The sequence below is a fragment of the Cebus imitator genome, unplaced genomic scaffold, assembly GCF_001604975.1.
Source record: "Cebus imitator isolate Cc_AM_T3 unplaced genomic scaffold, Cebus_imitator-1.0 Scaffold344, whole genome shotgun sequence".
NCBI classification, from domain to species: Eukaryota; Metazoa; Chordata; class Mammalia; order Primates; family Cebidae; genus Cebus; species Cebus imitator.
The window spans coordinates 2,452,878-2,478,937 of record NW_016107659.1 but is presented as its reverse complement, the minus strand read 5'-3'; the positions used below and the strand labels follow the sequence as shown (position 1 = coordinate 2,478,937).

Genomic DNA, 26,060 nt, shown 5'->3' with positions numbered 1-26,060 from the left:
CACAGGTTTCAAAAGTTAGGGTTCTTCAAAAATGTCTCACTCTGCAACTGCATGTTTCTTTATAGATAATTGTGGGATTTAAAAAAATTCTTGTTTTCTTATTTAATCTCTTTCCAAAGAAAACTAAGTTATTTCAGACAAAGATAATTATGTTTTATTTTAAATATAATGATGACAATTATATGGATGTGTTTCTATCTTCCTTCACTCTCTGTTTATTTAGAATTAGGTTTACATTAGGAATTACATAAAACTCAACTACCAGTGGCTTACATAATAGGAATTTATTTGCGTTATAAACACACACACACACACACACACACACACACACACACACACACACACACACACAGAGAAATCTTGGGGCAGGTAATTCAGGGATGCCATTAGAGACTCAGGGTGATTCTGTCTTTCTATTCCCATCTTCAAAATGTAAGATTTGGACCTCTTGTTTGCCACCTCATGGTCACAGCTAGCTGCTGCACCCCCAGACTCCTGTACATGATTGGGGCATTTGAAAATGGATAAAGTATAAAGGGCCAAAGAGGAATGCCACTTAAATCTCTATCCTAAAAGACTTCTCCTAAATCTCCTCTTAGCAACGTCTGTTAATAATTCATTATTAGGTCTTAAATGCCAATCTTTAGCACATGCATATTGTTGACTCAAATAAAACTAGGCCTCTCTTACCAAGGAATAAGGAGACTTTTCGTTGGTCACCAGCAGCGTTTGCTATTATTCCATGCTTCCTCCTCAAACATCAAATATTTATAGATCAGTAGGATATTTATAGTTATAAAAACCTTAGAGATAACACTGACTAACACCGCCTTCTCATTTTACAAATAAAGGCAGTGAAGACCAGAAATATTAGTTGAATTTTCCACTTAAAGAAGAGAGGAATGGAAAGCTCAATTCTTACATCACTCATCATGGGTATTAAATTTACTGGTTTATTGTATATGCTAGAGTGTAAATTACTTGAATTACTTAAATGTATATTGCATTTATTTCTTGAATGTATTACATTTTGCATTTTTAAATTTTGTGTCTTGTATTTCTCACTTGAATTTATTGTATATTGTATTTGTGTATTTACTTATTTATTATGCTTATTGTTTTGTATTTCTTTATTATAAATTTTATAGCTTGTATTTCTTACTTGAATTTATTGTGTATTGTGTTTGTGTATTCACTCATTTATTATGCTTATTGTTTTGTATTTCTTTATTATATATGTATTGTATTATTTATTACAATTGTATTTACTGCTTAAGTTGGTTGCATTTTATACAAATAGTATGTACTTTTCATTTATTGTATATTAATAAATACTTTTTACTTGAATTTACTGTATAATGTTTTATTTTATATGTTAGAGTGTAAAGAACCGCCAAATTTATATTTGTTTCTCCCTCAGTAAATACCAAAAAAATCCACTGTAAAGAGCTCTGTAAATATTATTTGAATTTGTTATATCATAAATATTATCAAATAAAGAAGGAAGAAAACTTAAAGATAAAAGGAATCAATTTGAAATGTAGAAAAAGCACTGTAATGCCCAAAACAGTAAGAAATCAGAAAACACATTTTGATGTATAGGAGTGTATCAATGATGGAAACAAACTTTAACTTATATCACACAGTGCTTCATAAAAACTGTGATGAATGGAGGGCAGAATGAAGAGGAGTGATGTGACATGTGAATTCTTCTGCGATGTCTTTGTTGCTGGAGACTGCTGGTTGGGTGGCACCATGGTGGTAGATGTGTATGTTGAACCAACTTCTTCAAGGCTTTATATGCTGTTTATTCTCCAAATGTTCTTAATCCTATTAGTGGGCCATTGCTGTAGGGAGTCCCAGAGTTTTGTTTCTTTTCTCTATAACTTTCACAGTAAGGGGGATGACTAGAAATTCCCCACACAGCAAGAGTTGTTCTAGCTTTCCTTTCAGAAAATAAGTTTGAAAAGGTCTGATTAGGCGGAGTTTGCCCTACTCTTTACTCTCTGTGTCTATTTTCCTAGGAGTACTTCTGACATGCATCATGGGAACTAAGGTTCATAGCTTAGACCCCCTAAAAAGATCTCTTTCTTTGACTTTCCAATTTTTCTACAACTCATTTTGCACAGGCTCAGGGGTCACACATTCTAAATATTTCTTAGAACACAGTTTTTGAATACGTATTTTAGATTTTTAGCATTCATTTCATGCTACCTGCACCTAAGGCTTCCTATCTAGACCAAGGTGTGCCTTTTAATCGTTTAATTATGTCACATTGAAAGGCATCTTCCAATGAAATAATGAAATTTCCTTCTTCCTTTAGGGGAAGAGAATATGTCTCTCTTAACACATTACCAAATATTTTACTATCTCAACATTACAGAAATAAGAGTTTGGTAAACTACTTCCTTGAAAATTGCTAAAAGCTGAGTTACCTAAAGAGAACCTGGGGAAATTGACAGTTACCACCCTGGCTCAAGCTGGGCTTAATTAACTTGGTTTAGGTGATGTCGATTGCCTCTAATTCTTGAGTGAGCTGCATTGGAAATCACCAGTAGTGGAAAAAAGAGACAGCCTAAAAGAGAAGGTAGTCTTCAAAACAGGAAGAGACTTGGTGAGTAGACAGATTTTGGGCAGGGTGGCATCTGCTACTAAGGGTAAATGGCAGTAGGCAAAATAACTTTCCCAGTCAACATCTGCTCTGGTACTTGTCTCAGGAAATAAGCATGACAAGGTACTCCAGGGGTCCAGCAATAGTGATCTTCAAGGGAGAGAAAAGGGGTAATTCTATGGTATTCACAGTTCAGAAACAGGATTTGCAGAGGGCAAAGTAGTTCAGAGTTAGTAATGATGGTCTTGGTGGTTAAATTAGGAAACAGAATTAAGGAGGCATTGAGGCCCCAACTGGACCCTGAAAAATGACTTTCTTCAGTTTACAGACCAATTAGATTTCATACTGGGTCTCTTATTGTATCCCTGTACTTTATTCTCTCCCTCCTCTTCTGCTACACACTTCATTTATTATGAAGATTTCCTTTAGAATCTTAATTCAGAAGAAATCAAGATGTATATATATTGGGGATGATAACTGGAGAAGGTTGCATGGGCTTATGTTTATGAATTTAAGTTTGGAAATGGAGGTGGAGAACTGTCAGTGGACGAGAAAGAAAAGTAATGCAAGAGCATAAAGCAACTGGAAATACAGGAAAAAGAGATAATTATGAGTTTCAAAAAATTACATTCCATTGTTAAACAACTCTGATGGTGAGAATGATTCTCAGGTTGTCTTCACTCATTAAGTTTTGCCTCCAGGAGTAATAAAAATCAATCAAATTATCTCCAGCAGAACAACTTCAGAAACTCAAAGCTAAGATTCTATTTGTCAGAATTCTAAGGGAACAAATAATGTGTTCCCAATACAAATAAATACATAGTAAAAATTATTGATGATAGTAAGCATACACTTAATAGTTTTGTTAATCAAATCACATACTGTAAACATTTCCAAGCAATGCCTTTTAAATAATTTTAGCATTAAGTAATTAGCAACAGTACATTCACAAACAGTTGTTAGTCCTGCTGAATGTCTTTTTTTCTGGTTTTGAAACTCAAAGGATGAAGCAGGTTGAAACGGAAGCCTCTGCAATTCTAAGTGCTAGAGTCTCTTGGACCTGTATCTAACTTCAAGAATTTAGCCTTATTTCAGGCATCCTCTTCTAAGAAGATCTCTTCTACTGTAGAGTGGAGTGGAGGTTGGAAGTTAAACTCAACCAATACGGGAACAAATCAACAAACCACAATAAACCTCAAAAGAAAATATTTACCTCTGAGTAGTGAGAACACACACACAGCATGCACACATGTACACACCCACGATTGCTCTGACTTCACTCCCTAGTAGCAAGAAGACCTTACATATGTACTTCTGTAGGCTCTGCTCCTTGGGCTAAGGCAGAAATCTCTGAGCTTTCACCTTACCTTCCTTCATGTCTGCCAAATGAATGAAGAGGAAAGTTAAGTTACTTTGAAAATAATTCTTGTTAAAAACTGATTATTAAAATTGTATTCTTCCAGATCTAGCTATGATGCAGGTAGTTTGATTTTAAATATTGCATCCTGGAACAATGTGACATTATATAATTTCTAGTTAGCTTGTGCTTTGACTCTTAAAACTGTCAGGTGCCCTAATGGAGAATTTACACCCCCGAGGTGGACTGCAGGCATTATATCAGAAAAGCCATCTTCCCCAGTTGGCTACCACGAGCATTTCAGCTATCCGTACCTGGATCAATACCAGACAGATGGTTGGTTAGCATAATGAATGTAGGTATATTTCTTTAATTTGTGACATTTGTGGCTTGTTAGCATGATGAATACTAGAAACTGGCTCACATTGATAACATCAAAGTTATTCAAGACATGTACATTGCCTAATTTTTTAAAAGACATTTCCCCCTTTTGCATAAATTCTAACAAATAATAAATTCTATAACCTGTTCTTTAAGAATGTTGCTTGAAGCTTAATTCCTAAATAATACTGTGTCTATCCATTAAGTAGGAAGATTTCAAGTAGGTTAACATTAATGTCAGGGTACCCGCATCCTACTTTCTGGAAATGGTGTTCACCTCACAGAAACCTTTCATGGAAGGTGATGGTTTGACACCAAAAAGGAGAGCTAGGACTTCATGGAGTTCACAGAAAGAGATCACATTGACTGTTTTGTTCTTCCTTGCTAATGAAGCTAGTCAGTCAACATGTATGGCAGAATAGGGCATGGGACTTGTTTTCACTATAATCTTGTACACAGACTGTGAAAGAGTAGCTAATAGATGTGGACTCCAAACCTTCAAAGCATTTAATGTCATCCACGAAATAGAAACTTAAAGTTGTGTGTGATCAGAATGGCTTGGGTCAATGTGCCATCCATCCCAGAGGATTTTGTTTTCAACTCCCTATTCACTGTAGCACCTTATTTTAAACATCTTCAGCTGATTGAGATAGCCACAGACAGCTTGTCATCATCACTTTGAAATTCTCTGAAAACTCAGGTTGCCATGAACAACCAAAGGAAGAAGGGTTGAGAGGCTAAAGAGAAAGTACATTGGGTCAACTGGGGCTGTTCTCTGCCTGGCTGATGTGATGATCTTTCCCAAAGGGAAAGTGGGGACATGGGAGACCAGTGTTCCTGCCTATCTTCAGGGAGGGTTGCACAATGTCATACAAGTCTGAAATGAGGGATTTTTATGTCCCTTTGAATTAGCTGCAGGGGTCAAGGGCAACAGTAAAGCCTGCATCATTTCCCTGCCCCTTTCCCTAGGCACGGCAATGTGTGTGGTCCTCTGGGCAGAGCAGAGATGGCAGAATAATTTGTCCCAGCTGGAGATGTTCTGGGACAAATCAGTGACTGTGGGTGACTATGCTTTTTGTTACCTCTTTGTGCCAGGCTGCTTTGTTAGGAGAACTTTGAGATAATCATATTGCTGATATAAACTGAATAAATACAAAAGGTTTTGTCCTCATTTAAGTCTGCTTTATGTTCAGTTATTGGTGATTTCATCTGACAAGTCATTTCCCATTTGCCTTTTGGGCCTTTGGCTCAGAAAGAAGAATTAGTAGCTTGGAGTGACGAGATGAGAAGCTGTAGCTTTAGGAGAATCCAGGTGAAAGATGATGGTAACAGCTCTTCGTGTGTCCTGGTTTTACCTCTCATCCTCCATCGGTTGGAGTTTTCTTGGCAGCCACAACTGGAGCCACTGGGTGGAAGTAGGAAGAGAGTCATAGCCGATGCCTCCAGGAAGCAGATACATCACTCTGGGCATGGGAAGTGCTAGTCATGTAATTGTCTACACCAGGGGACCTGCAAAGAGAGAGAGGCACTAAGTTTTCTAGAAAAAGCCCATGTTGCCTGGGAAACTGGAACTGAGACACTTTAAGAATTTTATCTTTACAATAATCTTTATTTTATAATTTCCAGTTCAGTTTATGTGGGTAATACAAGTTTCTTTGAAGATAAAATCAGGGTTTGGTGTATACAGTTATCAGTGACTATTATAGCATGTTCAGGCAAGGCGTGGGTCTGTAGGTTCTTGAAACTACCACAATCTCTTTACCTGCCAGTCTAGTCATGGGTGGTTCTATTGATTGCATCTGTGACTTTTTCTGAAGTTGCACGAGATTTGAAGACAAATAGGTGCAGCTCGGTAAAAATTATTTCTCTAATGGCAGTGACCTTTTCATTTTATCTGTTGTGGAATCACAGTTCTTTTATTTCAGTTGTAAAATAACATATGGGATTGTGATATATTTTCTGATGTCTCCTTCTACTTAACCCCGGTGCCCTGGGCAGGTGCTCTTTAACAGGTTTTCACTGCATGTGTAACTGTGTGTGTGTTTGGTAACTGTATGTGACTGCAGTGTAGCTCTTTCAGCATTTCAACACTGTAGTGCTTTGGCTGTGAAAAAGATGTCGAGATTTGAGGTTATTTATTATCACCTGGATAGGCCTGAAGGAAGAACGTCATTTTCCAAGTGCTGACAGTAACAGAAAACGGAAGGAGCCAAATAACCAAGAGTAGAAGAGAACGGTTTGATTTTTGCCTTCTTGTCATTTGGCGTGGAGTTAGATAACCGACCACTGGTGTATTGAGATGCGCAAGGGGATACAAGGGCAAAGTGCATTTTTTCTCCAGATGATCCGCTAAGATGTATTCTATACATTTCTGGGTCTTTAATGAGTCAAACATTCCATAGATATTTATTTTGTGTCAACAGATATTTATTAGGGCCTAGGGTAACTGTAGTAAAAGGATCCAGGGCTAGACCTCATGGAGTATGCTGGAGGGAGAGAAAAACCAGGAAACAGGTGAACATAAAATGCAACTTCAGATAAAGTGAGAGATATGAGAAAAGCGATTAAGTAGAAACCTGTATTAAGTTAGAGTGGTAACCTGAGCAAGACCTGGGACAGGAGGAGAGCGTGGAGGAAATGAAACAAGGGAGTATCTGGGGCTGGATGGTGTTAGGGTGTTCAATCTCTGCTGGCTGGGAAGCCTTGTGAAGATTCCAACATGCAACTGATGCTACCTGATTTATGGCTTTACAAGCTCACTCTGGTGCATCAACTGTTTTGTACTTTACTGGCTATGTATCAGTGCTAGCAAAAATCAATGTATTCTCAAAACAATTATTGAATGGCCTCATAATACTTTTCATAGGATCCCAGAACTAGAGGTTTGTAATACTTTTTGATTGAGGCCTGGAAAAGAAACAATTGGGGCTTTCTGTGAAGTTGTATATTAATTCATTAGTTAATAACTCAAAGGGAAAAAAGGTATAATTTAAAGAAAATGCCAGGAAAATAATTATTTTTAATTGATTTGCTTACTACATACCTGCTTTCTGTGGTCAGGCCTTGCACTAGCGTCAGGAATTTGTTGGTTATTCAGCTGTTTATCAGTTATCCAAGACAGTCTAATGTGGTGTGTTAAAGGAGGGTCCCAGAGGACAACTGACTGCATTTGAAATTCATCTTTGACAGTCCTAAGAGCTGCTTAACTACTCTAGGTTTGTCAATAATTGCAAAGTAGTGCATAATATGAATGCCGCCCTTATGGAGTTTTGTGAGGATAAAATGAGATATCATTATACACAGGAACTGCTCCTGATGTAACTTAAGTAGTCAGTGAAAGTTAGCTAGCTACCTTTACCATTTTTGCTAAGGAAATTCCAACCATAGAAGATTTTAAAATTTCACACATGATAAATCAGACACTAAGTTAATTTTACATAATTTGGAAGCCTGAATGGACAGAATTATGAGTCTGGAATATAGTATTTTCAGAGGTAACACTCAATATTGGGGTAATATTATGTAAGTGGTAGACAATAGGCTTGATGGGGCTGGCATTGTTGAAGGAAAGGCCCAAGCCTGGACAGCTTTTATGGTTTGAGGTTGCCAACAAGGATTGATAGCAACAGATGCAGGTTAGAGGCGTGAGGATTGCAAAAATGAGCTGAAGTGAGAAACGTTGCCCATGAAATAAATAGGTTGAGATGGGTTAGGGGAAAGCTATGGTGACCAGTAGGTATCTTTCAGTTTTGGACTTTGATTTTTAGATGCTATCACCTCAATCTCTCTTTAGCATTATTTTCAGCTGAATTCTCTGAAGGACACTTTTAAATATGAAATTTTACATGTGAGCTTTAAAAATATGGCTAGGTGAGGTGGCTTACACCTATAATCCCAGCACTTTGGGAGGCTGAGAGGGAGGGTCACTTGAGTCTAGGAGTTTGAGACCAGACTAGACACCATAGTGGGATCCTGTATTTACAAAAAAAAAATTTAAAAACTGAAAAAAAAATAGCCAGGTATAGTGGCACACACCTGTAGTCCTAGCTACTTGGGAGGATGAGGTGGGAGGATCACTTGAACCCAGAAGTTCAAGACTACAGTGAGCCATGATGGCACTACTGCACTCCAGCTTGGGTGACAGAGTGAGACCTTGTCTCTAACATATATATATATATATATCCCTGGGAAAATAAAATTGCCCTACAATATTTTGTTTTATGGTCAAATTTGCTTTATTTGTTTCATGAACACATACATACATACCTGTGGGGGGATCAGAATCTATGGATTTAATCAACTGTGGATTCAACCGAGGATTGAAAATATTAGAAATGAAAATTTTATTTGTACTTAACATGTACAGACTATTTTTGTCACGATGTCCTAAAAAATGCAGTATAACAACTATTTACATAGCATTTACATTGTTTTAGATGTTATAAGTAATCTAGAGATGATTTAAAGTGGGAGGATATACACAGGTTATATGCAAATACTACACCATTTTATATCAGGGACTTGAGCATTCTCAGATTTTGGTATTTGTTGAATTGGGTGGGAGTGACGGTGTCCTAAAACCAATCCCTTGCAGAAACCGTTGGACAAGTGTATATGTATTTTAATATAGTGCTTGCCTTTGAAAATGGTTGTGATTTAAATAGCTGTTTTAAAATAGATTTTAGTTTACATTCACCATTGGTCTCAGCCAGTAGCAAAATACTATCATAGAATGACAGTGGCTGTCATTTCTATTCTTTATCCAAGTTATTTAATATTTGAAATAATCCAATTTATGAATAGAAACAATAACCCTGAATGCATCCCTCATGGAAAGTAATAAAACCGTTTTTGTGGGTTCCTGCTTGATTTTCCCAGCATGTGCCATCTCTCTGAAGTCATGGTTAGATCAGAAAAATCAAATCTGTTTATTATTGTAAATCTCTTAATCCTTTTATCATGGGTCAGGGAAAAGCATCATTTGGGGACAGAATTCGAAATCTCATTTTCTTTTCTTATATTTCCCTTTTCATTTACTCTTCTTAAAAAAAAATTTTTTTTTACTGCATTTTAGGTTTGGGGTACATGTGAAGAACAGGCAAGATTGTTGCATAGGTACACACATGGCAGTTTGATTTGCTGCCTTCCTCCCCATCACCTATATCTGGCATTTCTCCCCAAGCTATCTCTCCACAAATCCCCACCCCCTGCTGTCCCTCCCTATTTCCCCCAACAGACCCCAGTGTGTGATGCTCCCCTCCCTGTGTCCATGTTTTCTCAGTGTTCAACATTTGCCTATGAGTGAGAACATGCAGTGTTTGATTTTCTGTTCTTGTGTCAGTTTGCTGAGAATGATGGTTTCCAGGTTCATCCATGTCCCTACAAAGGACACGAACTCATCATTTTTGATGGCTGCATAATATTCCATGGTGTATGTGTGCCACATTTTCCCTGTCCAGCCTATCAGGGATGGGCATTTGGATTGGATACAGGTCTTTGCTATTGGAAACTGTGCTGCAATGAACATTCATGTGCATGTGTCCTTATAGTAGAATGATTTATAATTCTTTGGATATATACCCAGGAATGGGATTGCTGGGTCAAATGGAGTTTCTATTTCTAGGTCCTTGAGGAATTGCCACACTGTCTTCTGCAATGGTTGAACTAATTTACAGTCCCACCAACAGTGTAAAAGTGTTCCTATTACTTCACATCCTCTCTAGCATCTGTTGTCTCCAGATTTTTTAATGATTGCCATTCTAACTGGCGTGAGATGATATCTCAATGTAGTTTTGATTTGCATTTCTCTAATGACCAGTGATGTTGAGCATTTTTTCATGTTTGTTAGCCTCATGTATGTCTTCTTTTGTAAAGTGTCTGTTCATATCCTTCGCCCACTTTTGAATGGGTTTCTTTTTTTTTTCTTGTAAATCTGTTTTAGTTCTTTGTAGATTCTGGATATCAGCCCTTTGTCAGATGGGTAGATTGCAAAAATATTTTCCCATTCTGTTGGTTGCTGATTCACTCTAATGATTGTTTCTTTTGCTGTGCAGAAACTGCGGAGTTTGATTAGGTGCCATTTGTGTATTTTGGCTTTTGTTGCCAATGCTTTTGGTGTTTTGGTCATGAAGTCCTTGCCTACGCCTATGTTCTGAATGGTTTTGATTAGATTTTCTTCTAGGGTTTTTATGGTGTTAGGTCTTATGTTTAAATATTTAATCCATCTGGAGTTAATTTTAGTGTAAGTCATCAGGATGGGGTCCAGTTTTTGCTTTCTGCACATGGCTAGCCAGTTTTCCCAACACCATTTATTAAACAGGGAATCCTTTCCCCATTGCTTGTTTTGGTCAGGTTTGTCAAAGATCAGATCGTTGTAGATGTGTTGTGTTGCCTCTGAGGCCTCTGTTCTGTTCCATTGGTCTATATCTCTGTTTTGGTACCAGTACCATGCTATTTTGATTACTGTAGCCTTTTAGTATAGTTTGAAGTCCGGTAGTGTGATGCCTCCTGCTTTGTTCTTTTTGCTTAGAATTGACTTGGCTATGTGGGCTCTCTTTTGGTTCCATAGGAAGTTTAAGGTGGTTTTTTCCAGTTCTGTGAAGAAGGTCATTGGTAGCTTGATAGGGATAGCATTGAATCTGTAAATTACTTTGGGCAGAATGGCCATTTTCACAATATTGATTCTTCCTAATAATGAACATGGAATGTTTCTCCACCTGTTTGTGTCCTCTCTTATGTCATTGAGCAGTGGTTTGTAGTTCTCCTTGAAGAAGTCCTTTATGCTCTTTTTTATTTGTATTCCTAGGTATTTTATTCTCTTTGTAGGAATTGTGAATGGCAGTCGTTCTTGATTTGGCTCTCTTTAAGTCTGCTATTAGTGTATAGGAATGCTTCTGATTTCTGCACATTGATTTTGTATCCTGCGACTTTGCTGAATTTGCTTATCAGTTTCAGAAGATTTTGGGGTGACATGATGGGGTCTTCTAGATATGGAATCATGTCATCTGCAATAGAGACAATTTGACTTTCTCCTTTCCTATTTGAATACCCTCTATTTCTTTTTCTTGCCTGATTGCTCTGGCTTGAATTTCTAGTACTATATTGAATAGGAGTGGTGAGAGAGGGCATCTTTGTCTAGTGCCAGATTTCAAAGGGAGTGCTTCCAGTTTTTGTCCATTCAGTATGATATTGGCTGTGGGTTTGTCATAAATAGCTTTTAATATTTTGATATATGTTCTGTCAATACCCAGTTTATTGAGGGTTTTTAGCATAAAGGGCTGTTGAATTTTGTCAAACGCCTTCTCTGCATCAATTGAGATAATCATGTGGTTTTTGTCTTTGGTTCTGTTTATGTGGTGAATTACATTTATAGACTTGTGTATGTTGAACCAGCCTTGCATCCCCGGGATGAAGCCTACTTGATCATGACGGATAAGCTTTTGGATGTGCTGTTGCAATCAGTTTGCCAGTATTTTTTGAAGATTTTTGCATCTATGTTCATCATGGATATTGGCCTGAAGTTTTCTTTTCTTGTTGAGTCTCTGCCGGGTTTTGGTATCAGGATGATGTTTGTCTCATAAAATGATTTGGGAAGGATTCCCTCTTTTTGGATTATTTGGAATAGTTTCAGAAGGAATGGTACCAGCTCCTCTTTGTATGCCAGGTAGAATTCAGGTGTGAACCCATCTGGAGCTGGGCTTTTTCTGGGTGGTGAGCTCTTAATTGCTGCCTCAACTTCAGACCTTGTTATTGGTCTATTCAGAATTTCAACTTCTTCCTGGTTTAGGCTTGGGAGGAGGCAAGTGTCCAGGAATTTATCCATTTCTTCCAGGTTTACTAGTTTATGTGCATAGAATTGTTTGTAATAATCTCTGATGATGGGTTGATTTTCTGTGGAATCTGTAGTGATATCCCCTTCATCATTTTTTATTGCATCTCTTTGATTATTCTCTCTTTTCTTTTTTATTAATCTGTCTAGTGGTCTATTTTGTTGATCTTTTTGAAATACCAGCTCCTGGATTTATTGATTTTTTGAAGGGTTTTTTGTGTCTCTATCTCCTTCAGTTTTGCTCTGATCTTAGCTATTTCTTGTCTTCTGCTAGGTTTTGAGTTTTTTTGATCTTGCTCCTCTAGCTCTTTAATTTTCAATGATAGGTTGTGGATTTTAGATCTCTCCTTGCTTCTCATGTGGGCATTTATTGCTTTATATTTTCCTCTAGAGACTGCTTTAAATGTGTCCCAGAAATTCTGGTATGTTGTGTCTTAATTCTCATCTTTTCATAGTTTCAAAGAACATCTTTATTTCTGCCTTCATTTCATTGTTTATCCAGTCAACATTCAAGAGCCAGTTGTTCAGTCCATGAAGCTGTGCGGTTCTGAGTTAGTTTCTGAATTCTGAGTTCTAACTTGATTGCACTGTGGTCTGAGAGACTGTTTGTTATGATTTCCGTTTTTTGCATCTGCTGAAGAGTGATTTATTTCCAATTATGTGGTCAGTTTTAGAGCAGGTGCGATGTGGTGCTGAGAATAATGCATATTCTGTGGATTTGGGGTGGAGAATTCTGTAGATGTCTATTAGGTTTGCTTGGTCCAGGTCTGACATCAAGTCCTGGATATCCTTGTTAATTTTCTGTCTCATTGATCTGTCTATTGTTAACAATGGAGTGGTAAAGTCTCCCAGCATTATCATGTCAGAGTCTAGTCTCTTTGTAAGTCATTAAGAACTTGCATTATGTACCTGGATGCTCCTGTATTGGGTGCGTATATATTTAGGATCGTTAGCTCTTCTTGTTGCATTGATCCTTTTACCATTATATAATGTCCTTCTTTGTCTCTTTTGATCTTTGTTGCTTTAAAGTCTATTTTATCAGAGACGAGAATTGCAACTCCTGCTTTTTTTTTTTGCTCTACATTTGCTTGGTAAATCTTCATCCATCCCTTTATTTTGAGCCTTTGTGTATCCTTACATGTGAGATAGGTTTCCTGGATACAGCACACTGATGGGTTTTGGCTTTTTATCCAATTTGCTAGTCTGTGTCTTTTGATTGGGGCATTTAGCCCATTTACATTTAGGGTTAATATTCTTATGTGTGAATTTGATCCTGCCATTTTGATGCTAGCTGGCTGTTTTGCCCATTAGTTGATGCAGTTTCTTCATTGTGTCGATGCTCTTTACCATTTGGTATGTTTTTGGAGTGGGTGGTACTGGTTGTTCTTTTCTATGTGTAGAGCCTCTTTCAGGAGCTCTTGTAAAGCAGGCCTGGTGGTGATGAAATTTCTGAGTACTTGCTTGTTGGCAAAGGATTTTATTTTTTCTTCACTTATGAAGCTTTTTTTGGCTGGATATGAAATTCTGGGTTAAAAGTTCTTTTCTTTAAGGGTGCTGAATATTGGCCCCCACTCTCTTCTGGCTTGTAGGGTTTCTGTTGAGAGATCTGCTGTGAGTCTGATGGGCTTCCCTTTGTGGGTAACCTGACCATTCTCTCTGGCTGCCCTTAGTATTTTCTCCTTCATTTTGACCCTGGTCAATCTGACGATTATGTGCCTTGGGGTTGCTCTTCTTGAGGAATATCTTTGTGGTGTTCTCTGTATTTCCTGGTCTTGAAAATTGGCCTGCCTTGCTAGGTTGGGGAAGTTTTCCTGGATAATATCCTGAGGAGTATTTTCCAGCTTGGATTCATTCTCTTTGTCACATTCAGGTACACCTATCAAACGTAGATTATGTCTTTTCACATAGTCCCATATTTCTTGGAGACTTTATTCATTCAGTTTTACCCTTTTTTCTCTAATCTTGCCTTCTTGTTTTTTTTTTCATTGAGTTGATCTTCCACCTCTGATTTCCTTTCTTCTGCTTGGTCAATTTGGCTGTTGAAACTTGTGTATTCTTTGTGAAGTTCTCATGTTGTGTTTTTCAGCTCCATCCATTCACTTATATTCCTCTCTAAGTTGTTTATTCTTGTTAGCATTTCGTCAAACCTTTTTTCAAGGTTCTTAGTTTCTTTGCATTTGGTTAGAATATATTCTTTTAGCTTACAAAAGTTTCTTATTACCCACTTTTTGAAGCCTGATTCTGTCAATTCATCACACTCCTTCTCCATCCAGCCTTGTTCCCTTGCTGGTGAGGAGTTGTGATCTCTTGTAGGAGGAGAGGTGTTCTGGTTTTGTGTGTTTTCATCATTTTTGCGCTGGTTTCTTCCCATATTTGTGGATTTATCCACCTGTCATCTTTGTAGTTGTTGACTTTCGGATTTGGTCTCTGAGTGGACATCCCATTTATTGATGATGAAGTTATTTCTTTCTGTTTCTTAGTTTTCCTTCTAACAGTCTTGTCCCTCTGCTGTAGGACTGCTGAGGACCACTCCAGGCCCTGCTTGCCTGCAGATCATCTCCAGTGGCTGCAGAACAGTAAGGGTTTCTGCCAGTTTCTTTTTCTGCTATCTTTGTCCCAGAAGGATATCCACCAAATGTCAGTCTGAGCCCTCCTTTATGAGGTGATTCTTTGGATATACGGGGGTCAGGGCGCTGCTTGAAGAGACAGTCTGTCCTTTATAGGAGCTCAGGTGCTGAGCTGGCAGCTCTGTTTTTCATTCAGAGCTGCTGGACAGGTACATTTAAGTCTGCTGCAGCAGAACTCATAAGTGCCTCCTTTTTTTTTTCCCAGGTGCTCTGTCCCCAGGAGTTAGGGCTTTATTTATAAGTTTCTGTTGTGCTACTGCCTTTTTTAGGGCTGCCCTGTGCAGTGAGGAGGCAGCCTAGTCACTGTCCTCCTGCAGAGGCTTTGCTGAGCTGCTGTGGGCTCCACTCAGCTGTGGTGTGAACTTTCCTGCAGTCCTGTTTATATGGGTGTAGTTAGAACTGCCTCGGCAATGGTGGCCCACCTCTATAATGGTGGACTCTCTTTGTAATGGCGGGCTGCCTTGGCAATTGCGGGCTGCCTCAGCATGGCAAACTACCTCCATAGTGGTGGACTGTCTCAGTAATGGTGGACACCCTTCCCCACAGAACTGGACCATCCTGGGTTCAATTGTGCTTGCTGTGAAACTCTCAATCCAGAGCATTTCAGATTGCTCTTTTTGTGGGGGTGGGACCAGCTGAGCCTGATCACCTGGCTCCTTGCCTCAGAGCCTTTTGTTTTCCTTTTTACTTGAACCATTGACTGTCTCCCAGGTGTTCCAGCTGCCTGTTGAAAAGTCACCAGGATCTGTGTCATTTCCCTTGCGGCAACCCACTGCGCTCGCTGAAACAGCAGCGCTGAGATTTGTGGCACTTTTTTGCCCGGGAATCTCCTGGCCTGGCTCCCTGTTTCAGTCCCCTTTTTAATCAGATGAATGGGCGAATCTGCCTTCCCAGAACTCCAATCACCAGCTAAAACGGCACCCAGATCCATGTATTTTTTATGGAGAACTGCTGTGCCGGGGTGCTGGCAAAACAGCAGCACTGGCCAAAACAGCCAACCCAGCCAAAACAGCTGTGCCAGCCAAACCAGCCACGCTGGTGACCTTTGGGGCTCCTCCACCTGGGAATCTCCTGGGTATGTGGACAATAAAAATCCATCTGGAAATGCGGCATTCACTCACACTCGGTGCTTTCACTGGGAGCTGCAATCCTGAGCTGCTCCTAATCGGCCATCTTGGATTGCTCCTCTACTCTTCTTTTAAATAACCTTTTATTTTCTCCCTCCCTTCCTCCCTCCTACCTTCTCTCCCTTTCTCTCTTCCTCCCTCCCTCCCTCTTTCCCTCCCTCCTTTCCTCCCTCCTTCCCTCCCTCCTTCCTTCTTTCCACCCTTCTGTTTTTTTTGTTTTTTTTTTCATTTTTTTTTGACTGATTATTACTCTGTCACCCAGGCTGGAGTGCAGTGGTATGATCTTAGCTCACTGCATCCTCTGCCTCCTGGGTTCAAGAGATTTTCCTGCCTCAGCTTCCTGAGTAGCTGGGACTACAGATGCATGCCACCATGCTGGCTAATTTTTGTATTTTTAGTAGAGACAGGATTTTCACTCTGTTGACCAGGCTGGTCTTGAACTCCTGACCTCATGATCCGCCCGCCTCGGCCTCACAAAGTGCTGGGATTACAGGCATGAGCCACTGCTGCGCCGGCCCCTTCCTTCCTTCCTTTTTTTTTTTTTTTTTTTTTTTTTTTTTTTTGTGACTGCAGAAGGAGGAACTCATTGTACAGAGGGAGTCATGCTGTGGTGTGATGATGTAAGCTCCAACCACTTTGTGATGCTCTAAATCACATGGGCCCTTCTTAGACTCCTGCATTGTTTCTTATTTTTGAGGAACAAATGACCCTAACTGATACTAACTTTCAATGGCAAATAATATTTTACACAGAAACTGAAATGAATGTGGAAAGACATTTCAGAAGGAGGACAGAGAAACAATACAGTCCAAAATGGACTCAACTTCCTGTCTATGCTTTAATTGCTTTTAAAAACAGCAATCTAAGCAGTCAAGAATTCCACTCTGCATCAAGTCTAGGAAGGAGGTAGAGGGTAGGAAAAATATCAGAAAGGTAAAGCAGGGAATTTGGGATAATTTTCCATTGAATAGCTTTAAGATTAAGAGTTAATCATTGCATAGCTTATATGGGAAAATAATTATTCTGTATCATTTTTGAGACTTAGCAAAAGATCCCATATGCCTAATTACAACAATAAATTAATCTTCTGCTCAGTTTTTTCCATTATTCACTCTGTGCTTAGTACTATAACAAGGACTGTCAGGAATATAGACATAGTCATCATAATCTCTGACTCAATTCTAAGACAGGATACTAAAAACATTAATAAAGTTAGAAAAATCAAAATATATCTAAAAGTCCCCTTAAGACTATTGCAGTAGGACTAGAAAGCAAATCAAACATAGGTGGACTATATCAAAACTCACATCCTATGAGTTAGCATTTGAGAAAGACAGATTTGGAAAGATTAGACTCTCAATAAGTATATCTTTTGCAAGTGAAGGAATTAGAGAAGGAGAAAGAGTTTGGCATTTCCTTTTGAACCTTCTTTTTGCCAGCTGTAGTCTTAGCCTAGTTAGGATAGTATAGTTATCACTAAGGAATATGTATTATATTTCAAGTAAGTGACAGGGCAGGTAAAATATAATTTGTGTGATGAATATTTTAGAAGCATTTAATTGCATCTGAAGCACTTTTTTTATGAGGCCAGGATGTCAGATAAATTGCTCACCACCTCCACATTTTCTTTGATATGAAGATCTGTGGGTGGAGAAGGGAAGGAGAGAGGGCCATCAGCAGCCTTGGGTGAGCCCATAAATGGCAAATCTTTCAGACTGCATTGTTGACACTTTCCTCTGAAGTCTATAACTTAATTTCAATAAAGGTAAATAAATGTAAGCAGACCTTCAGGGAAATGAATATATTGCCATTGACAGTATGGGGTGGGGCAGATAAAATGGAATTTGGAATGCTGACAGCTTTAGGTTTGAATCTGACCTCATCACTGATGAGCTCTATGAGACCAAGTAAGTTACAGTTCTTGATAAGTCGGCTTCTTCATTATATTGCAAGTCCCTTGAAGGTGAAGATGTTGCCGTGTAAAAAATAATTTTCTTTTATGATTACAAAGGTAATCAATATTCATGTAAAAAATGGAAGAACAAGAGAGAAGATAAAAGTCATCCACAGCTCATAACATTTTGTGACACATCTTTCCAGATTTTTCGCTTTGCAGATACTATTTAATCAAAATTATTATTATTTAGTGACCATGGCTTTCTTGTTCTTTTTATCTGCGCAGTACCTGGTACATAGAAATATTTAATATATGTATGTTGAATGAATAAGTAACTTTGAACTTCTTGGTCCTCAAATAGCTTCCAGAAAAAAAACGAGAATGATAACAACAACTATAGTGCCCAGAGTTCTGAAGGTTGAATGAGATTAGTATGTGTAATGCTTATTTATTGCCTGGTACATGACAAACACTCTGTAATTGGAAGCTATTATTGCCATTATTTTATTTCTCATTGAAAATACAGAGATTCATGATTTATTCAGATGAAGTGAAATTATTCATTCTGGCCCTTACTTACAATTTAGAAAGTCATAGTAAGTCTAGTATGAGGTGTTTATAATCACCAGAGCACGAAGACATACTGTGAATCTCGGTATAGGAATGGCATTATATTGGTAAAACCAGTTACCACAGTCAGGTATAGAGAAAAAAGTTGGTTTCAGGGTTTTCCACTCTGAGCATGGTGACTTTTATCTTATTTATTTAATAAGATATTACTTGGCCTCAGTAACAGCAGATTTAGACACCATGATGTTAAGGATCTCAAACCTTTCTTTCTTCTACGTCTTTTTCCACAGACCTGTTGTGGACCTGAATTATGTAGGTGGAGGTAAGGCATTGAAAATACCTTGAATGGAGCTACCAGAAAGATTCTCCAGGGTTCTTGAACCTCCCTCCTTAGGAGTGCTCCCAAGATTGCCTGTAGAATGTTGTAGAGGAAGATGGACCTCAGAAATCACCCAATCAAGTAATTTTGTTTTACACACAGGGAACTAAGGCCAAAGAGTGCATGAACTTCTCAAGGTCACACAGATAACTGGTGGCAAAATCAGACTTAGAACTAAAGCTGAAACCATCTTCAGAGTTAACAAGAATTCCAGACAGAAATATAGTAATAAATAAAGATTAATCAGACTGCACTTTGGTCCACTTCCTTGTAACTAAAAGTCGCATATTCACCATTTTATCTCCCTTCTTCCTATAGGAAGGATTTTTGAGGTTAGAATTATAAGGGATTTGTTTAAAAATTAAGATGTTTTTCTGGTCACAGATTCCAGCAGCACAGTAAGTAAGTGCCTGCCAACCAGTGAAGACCCCCCACAGAGGAACTGATCCTGCTGATCTCCATCAGCAGGAGAATGCAGCTTCTTCATCTGTCTGTCTCTTGACTTTACCCTGCATTCTGATCAATTAATGATCACCGCCCTTTGGTTCACTTCAAACCTTTAAAATCCTTGGCCCTAAACTCCCTGCGGAGTAAGATTTGAAGTTTCCTCCTCTGTCCTTATTTGGTGGCCTTGTGATTAAACCTCTTTCTCTGCTGCAACCTGGTGTCTCAGTGTATTGACTTGCTGTGCACATCGGGCAACAAATGCTTTATGGCTACAAAGGCTTTGATGAAATAGCAAAATATGAAAGACAGAACACAGTTGGAGTCAGGCTGCTTTAGTTTGAATCCTGGTTCTGCCACTTACAGATCCTTAGAGGTTACTGAATCTCTCTGAACTATATTTCCATTTGAAGATGGTGGCTACTTAGTTGTATTAGTTTCGTAAGGATGTCATCACACATTATCACCAACTGGGTGGCTTAAAATGACAGAAATTTATTCTTTCATAGTTCTAGAGGTTAGAAGTCTAAAATCAAACAGTCAGCAGGACCATGCTCCCTTTGAAGGCTCTAGGGAAGGATCCTTCCTTGCCTTTTTCTGGTTTCTGGTAGTTGCCAGCAGTTCTTGAGGTTCCTAGGTTTATAGCTGCACCACTCCACTCTCTAACTCTGTTATCACATGATCTTCCTTGTGTGTGTCTTCACATGGCCTTTTATAGGGACATTAGTCATTGGATTTATGATCCACTCTAATCTAATGTGGCCACATCTTAACTAATTACAACCACAAAGACACTATTTCCAAATAAGGTCACATTCTGAGGTTCTGGATAGACGTGTAATGTTAAGAGGATACTGCTTAACCCAGTATACTAGCTTAGAGGACTATTGCAAGGAGTAAATAATATAATGTGAATTATCTAGCATAGTTGCTGGCACACAGTAGATGCTTAATAAATGTGAGTTCTCATTCTTATTCTCCAGTCCCAGCCCTGTGGCCTCCTCTGTGGAGCAATTCCCTGCCCTGAACCTGTTCTGTTTTCACTCAGTTGGCTTTTTCCATTTTCTGCATTATGTGCTTGTCTCAGGCGTTCTTACCTGGCTGGTTGCAATTGTTTTGTGCATCAGTCCTTCCAAACTACCAAGCAGTTTCTGCTTGGTTCCACTTCCCTGGTTCCAGCTTTCAAGAAGCATTACAATAAACTTGCTGTGTGAACAAAATAACAAAGTAATGAAGATTATGGTTAACAGCAAAGGGACTTCACTTAATTAGCAAAAACAAGAAAGTATATCCAATTTTGATAAGGAAGATGAAAAAAAGTGAATTTTATTACCTTTGTTGGAGTTCTGTAAACTGGCATAATCTTTTCCAAAAATCAATAAAAATGTTATGCTTTTGCCTTATTAATCCTGGAACTAGGAATCTGTGCTAAGGCAATAACCCCAAATATAGAAAACACCACAAATACTCATCAAAACATAATTATTAATTATCAAAACATAATTTATAATAGTAATAAATTGGAAGCAACATAAATGCTTAACAATAGGGGTAGTTTAGATGAACTACAGTTTGCATATTTGAAGGAACATTATACTGTTATTAAAAAAAATGTAGCTGTAGAAAATAGCTACATATATTGTTAGGTGAAAAAGAAGAATAATAACTAAAAATGGATTTGTAATTGTAAAAAGCACATGAAGTAATGTCAAAATGTTTAAAAAAATTTTTCCATGTTATAAATTTCCTACCATTTAAAAATATTTCTTTATAGTTTTGAATGGGAAACTGATAATGTAAAAGAGTTGATTCACAGACTCAGGCATCTTAATAGGAATGAGAAGTGCTATAGTCCTGCTCACCTGTTTGGTGTTGGATAGAGGCTGAGAGGCTTGCAGCACTGCTGTTGGCATTGAGGGGAAGGAAGCGTCATTTCTCAAACAGACTTGGACAAACACATGTTGTGGGAGGAGTAGCAAGTCAGATGATTCCTACCTGCATTGCCAGTAAACTAGACTCTTGAGTTATGGGCCAAAACCAAACCTGTGAGCATACACAGACCATGCCCTCCATGAAGAAGAACTCATGCAGATGAAAACTAATTCTTGAGTGATACTACTTGTGTCAGAAAAAATCTGTAAAGTCAAAACAAAGATAACACAACAGCAACAACAAGTAATTGAAAATTTTATTGATTTACTTTATATTCTATTTCTGTTTTTGGTGAATAAATAATATGCTTCCCCCCCCACCAATCTAGACAATAGGATATATGGGTTTTAAGATAATTCTGTGTTGCTTAAGCCTATGAGTACAAGTTTAATAGAGATGATGTAGCCTTAATGATTTATTTTTTTCTGATACTTATCAAGTCAAAGAATTCATAGCTCATTATCTGAATTTATTTCCTCCTGTGTTAATTAATTAGATTACTTATTTGGCAAATATTAATTTATTCTTATTACAGTTTAGTCTTGGTTTTTTGTGAATGAATTTTCTAGATTTCCATTTATTAGATTAAATAAAGAGAAATTTTTATTGAGTTTAGGTAAACCATTAAGGTAATTTAAAAATATTTCAAAAATAAGAAAAAAATACACCATTTAGTTTAAATTTCATTACATATTCTCAAAGAAGTGATTCTCAAAATTAAATGTGATCAAGGATCACCTGAAAAACTTGCTAAAAATGCAGGTTTCTAGGCCCTAACATCAGAGTCTTGGGGTAAGGTTGGAGATACTTGCTTAAAAGAAATAGAAAAGAAGATTCTGATGTAGATATACTATAATTCACACTTTGGGGGAAAATAGATGCATGCACACATATGTGCCATAAAGTATTTTCATTAAATATTTGGAGTTGAGCACTAATTTATCACTGTGAAAATAAAACAACCAATAAAATGAAAAAATTACTAAAAAAGATTTGGCGTTGCCTCCCGAAACATAGTTTTGCTTTTCCTTTTTTGGAGATCTGTAGGGAAAACTCATCACCATGATGTGGATGATGTCAGTTCTTCTATTCCTAGCACACTTTGGACACGTAATCCCTTTATTTCACAATATACATGCTGAGGCAATGCTCTTTTTGTTTTATGAGCTGATAATTGTGTGTCAATGATATCACAAGTGAAAGGAAAGTTAATAAGAACTGCATTTAGTTACAAGTAGCATTTTCAATATTATTATCACATGTGGGTACTTTTCAAACACTCCAATATTAGAATCTAGATTTTGATAATGGAAGTTCCATTGTGAAAACCACAAATAAATGTGTTACAAAGACTGCTTTATAAAACTCATTTATTCTATATTCATATGTGTATATAATATGTGTATACACACACACAGTTGTGTCTGTGCTATGAGGAGATAATAAATGCATTTCTCTGTTAATGAATCATTTTTTTTTAGTATGCCATGCCTTCTTATTTCTCTTTCTTGAGAAAGTAAATGGCCGATTTTCTTTAAACACCATACAAGAGAGTGATGTACAAATCAGCTAAACCTGGCCTTTTTTTTTGTAGTTGTTTTACCTGCGAAATTATCTAGCATAATAAAAGAAGGGTAGGCTTTAAACTAAAGATATGTTAAGGCAATGATTCCTAACCTTTGTATGCATAAGAATCACATGCTATATGTAATATATTTATTAATATTCAGATTCGTGGGCCTCCACTAAATCTTAAGTAATGCCCAATAATTTACATTTTAATGAATACTCCAGGTACTTTTGAAGCTAATATTATGCCTTTTCTATTTTGAGAAATTACTTCTTAACAGGAAGTTTGTAAAATAGCTTACGGGAGTTAATTTTAAGTGACCTATGCTTTAAAACCATTGGAGAAACTTATTTTAGTTTTAATTAAGGGGCACTTAGTAGTATAAAAGAAGCATCGCAAAGTTTTCCAAGCATGGATTTTACATTTGGATGGCCACTGGGAACAAGTACATCATTTTGTTTCCTTTTGGAAAGCATGTGTTGGAAAGTCAGACCTTTGGCAAGAACAGATGCTATCAGGATATACGAAACCATGATGATGTGAGAACCGAAGACACGGCAAAGTATGGCAGTGATCAATGGGACTTGCTCTGTGCCAGGTACTGCTCTAAGCTCCTTATATGTACTAACTTATTTTACCTTACAACTACTCTATGAGGTAGATATTATTACTTTGCCCATTTTACAAATGGGGAAATAGAGAAGTAAGATGTTAAGTAACTTGTCCCCTCCTGCAGCTTGTGAGGGATACCCAGGATTGTCTGGACCCAAGCAGTCTGATCTGCTCAGAGCAGAAGGCCCTGGGGTCTAGACCTTCGTCCTGTACTATACCACTAGTAGAGGGCTGGTTTTCTGGAAAACTCATTTATGCTTTTGCAAAACAAAGTGGTTTTGCCATTAAGGCAAGTTCCTATGGAGGCAAAGCCATGAATTTCATGCCACCTAGAGCTTTTTTTCATTTTTTTTTTTAATAATGATTTTTTAAGAGATCAGATCTTGCTATGTTGCCTAGGCTGGACTCAAATTCTTAGGCCCAAGCAATCCTGCCACCTCAGCATCCCAAGTAGCTGGAGCTGCAGGTGTGCAACACTGCACACAGCTCTTTTTGATCTGGAATTCTTTAAATTTCTAGAGAAGACCAACATGAGAGAAAAATGAAAGCAATCGCAGTGCAGATGTGGTCTGGTGTCAATCTTCAGGAGGGTTCAAAGAGGAGACTTAGAACCACATACCTAGATAGAATGAACTGTGCACCTGGGCCTCAACCGAAAGTCTTTGATAAATAGAGGGTGGCTACCCAAGCAGTATGGACTTGCCTTGAACCAATGGTTTTTGTATTAGTTTTTAATTGCTGCTGTAACAGTTACCACAAACTTAATAGCTAAAGCAACACAGATTTATAGTCTTACAGTTCTGTAGGTAAGAAGTCTGATGCAGGTCTCACTGGGCTAAACTCAAAGTGTCAGCAGGGTTGCATATCTTTCTGGAAGCTCTAGAGGAGAATCCTCTTCCTTGCTTTTTCCAACTTTTAGAGGCTGCCCACATTCCTTTACTCATAGCCCCCTTTCTCCATCTTCAGAGCCAGCAATGGCTGGTTGAGTTCTGTTCACATAGTGTCCCTTTGATCATCTCTTCTGTCTCCCCCTTCCACTTTTAAGAACCCTTGTGATTATATTGGGCCCACTCAGATAATGGAGGATGATCTCTCTATTTTAAGGTCAGCTTATTAGAAACTCAATTCCATCTTGGTTCTCATTTTCTATGTAACTCAACATATTCACAGGTTCCAGGGAGTGGAATATGAATATGAATATTTTGGAGGGTGTCTTTACTTGCCTACCACAGCTTTCTAAAGAGTAAGGTGATTGTGAGAGAGGGGGCTGTTTCAGCATGCAGGGCTTATTCATTGAAGACTGGATGTTTGCTTTGGAAGGAAAGCTTCCTTCCTCTTGGCCAGTGAGGTGCCTTTGGCAGCCACACATGCTGGCAGAGCACTAGTGGTGAAAGACCTGTTGGCTGGCTAGCAGATAGGAAGGGAAGAGGCTATGTCATACCTGGAAAGGCTGAAGTATCCTTGTTGGCTAAGGACTTTTCATCCTCTATACATCAACTTGATTGAGTTGTTTCTAATGTTTGCAGAGAAGGAAGGTACTAAGGGTTTTTCCTTTAGCAGGAGAAAAACCAAGCTGCTCCCCAGATCAGGCATGGAGGGATGAGTGGAGAGGAGCTCCTGTAGAGTTGGAATCTCAGTTAACAGAGGTGGAAATATGAGCCAAATATGTTTTTGGTTGAAGCTGAGTCTCTCTTTCTTTCCTTTTGCCTTCCCCACCCCCGCTTCCTTCCTTCTGGCTGTCAAATTTGTGCTGTTGATGTGGTTTGGGAAGCTAGGATTACATAAGCACTGCTCTTGCCTAAACAGGCTGTGTCTGTAGTGTCAAAGCTGGCTCATTCATGTAGAAAACAACACTAAAAGTAACAGCCAAACTTAACATGCACATTCAAAATTTTAAACTTATGCTCTTCTGATGAGCACTAAAGCAGTAATTTATAAAGGCATGATTAGAAAGCGGGGGAGGTGTACAAAATTGAACAATTGTACTGTTGACTGCTGGAGGCTTTTGATTTTTTTAAGTTAAGCAAAGTGGAAATAGTTGATTGAGATCCTAAAGAAGAATCATGTGACCTGAGTGAAAAGAAACCCACAAGCCATTGGTCTTAGAGTTGATGTCAAATAAATCACGCAGAATGCTGCCCGTATATCATGAAAGGACTTTCTGTTTTTCCCCAGAGCAGACTAGACCTATCGTAGATACATGCTTACCTTATTTCTGTTGTTTGGTGTCTGTGTGGACAGATGATTGAAACAGCTGTAGACTTGCCTGACACTATGTCATCAGCTATTGGAAAGAGTGCTTTGAACAAAGACATCGTGGGCCCCCTGAAGGGAAGAGGAAGCCACAAACAGCATCAGAACGTGAAGAAAATGTAGGTCACAGCTGCTACCCTTGGGACAGGGAGCACACTTTTATACCTCATGACGCTGAAAGCATGAGAAGGATGCAGGGGGAATATACGCATCATCTCAGAGTACAAAGGGTAGAAATATGGGTGTCTCAGACTTTCTTTTTCTTCTAAAAGAGTTAGCTCATTTAAGCAATAGTATAATTGTACTTGGCGGATGTGTGGGGCAGAATGCGTGTGTGTCCACTCTTGTTGTGGAGATCTATTCCATAAATTTTTAATTTTTACGATAGTTTTTGAAGGCTCTTTATATAAAAACAAAGCAAATACAAAACACTAATATGCAAAACATCAACTCTTTAGCAAGTCTTTTCCCA

The 26,060-nt window shown here is 38.2% G+C and overlaps 1 long non-coding RNA gene across 1 annotated transcript; it reads right to left on the bottom strand.

Moving 5' to 3' along the window:
- Positions 1-1,558: 1,558 nt before the first annotated feature.
- On the bottom strand, positions 1,559-25,804 carry LOC119467877. The gene is made up of 3 exons (XR_005196518.1): positions 21,084-25,804; positions 20,319-20,427; positions 1,559-5,858 (listed from the first exon to the last, which is right to left on the bottom strand). It is a non-coding gene; the product is annotated as an uncharacterized LOC119467877 (long non-coding RNA).
- Positions 25,805-26,060: the final 256 nt, after the last annotated feature.